This window comes from Empidonax traillii, unplaced genomic scaffold (genome assembly GCF_003031625.1).
Source record: "Empidonax traillii isolate 1590-97213 ecotype Southwest subspecies unplaced genomic scaffold, ASM303162v1 scaffold2250:size48665, whole genome shotgun sequence".
NCBI classification, from domain to species: domain Eukaryota; kingdom Metazoa; phylum Chordata; class Aves; order Passeriformes; family Tyrannidae; genus Empidonax; species Empidonax traillii.
The window spans coordinates 37,268-38,427 of record NW_020957443.1 but is presented as its reverse complement, the minus strand read 5'-3'; positions in this window follow the sequence as shown (position 1 = coordinate 38,427).

Below are 1,160 nucleotides of genomic sequence, written 5' to 3'. Positions count from 1 at the left end.
GTGATACACCCATTCAATACCATGCTCCCGTGCCCAAGTGGCCACTGGATTATTCTTGAAATGAGTCCCATTGTCTGACTCAATTTGCTCTGGACTGCCATGTCTCCACAGGACCTGCTTCTTGAGACCCAGGATGGTATTCTGGGCCGTTGCATGTGGTACCAAATATGTCTCCAACCACCCAGTGGTTGCTTCCACCATGGTAAGCACAGAGCATTTACCTTGGCGGGTCTGTGGCAATGTGATGTAATCAACCTGCCATGCCTCTCCATATCTATACTTGTCCCAGCGTCCACCATACCACAGGGGCTTCAATCTTTTTGCCTGTTGAATGGCAGCACAGGTTTCAAATCATGGATAACCTGGGAAATAGTGTCCATGGTTAAATCCACCCCTCGGTCTTGTGCCCATCTCTAGGTGGCATCTCGGCCCTGGTGGCCTGAAGCATCGTGGGCCCTTTGAGCTGGGAACAATTCTCCCTTTTGCTGCCAGTCTAGGTCTACTTGTGACACCTCAACCTGTGCAGCTCAGTCTGCCTGTCTGTTATGAGCCTGTTCCTCATTAGCTCGACCCTTGGGCACATGGGCATCGACATGGCAAACTCTCACATTTGGCTTCTTCACTCTGGCAGTGATGCCCTACCACAAACCAGCAGCCCAGATGGGTTTCCTTTACGCCCCCAATTCATCTTCTTCCCCCGTTCTAGCCATCCCCACAGGGCATTGGCTATCATCCACCAGTCGGTGTAGAGGTAGAGCCTTGGCCATCCTTCTCTCTCTGCGATGTCCAGGGACAACTGGATGGTTTTGAGTTCCACAAACTGACTGGATTCGCTTTTACCTTCAGTGGCTTCCACCATCCGTTGGGTGGGACTCCACACAGCTGCTTTCCACTTCCACTCCCTTCCTACAATACAGGAAGAACCATCAGGGAAAAGGGCATAGCGTGCCTGTTCATCTGGCAGCTGATTGTATAGTAGAGCTTCTTCAGCTCACTGGCTCTTCTTCCTCCTCTGCCAGACTGAATTTCTCACCTTCAGACCAACTAGTTATGATTTCCAAAATTCCAGGGCAATTCGAGTTTCCAGTTGAACACGTTGCATGATCAAAGCAATCCACTTGCTCCACGAAGCATCGGTAGCATGATGTGTAGGAGTCACT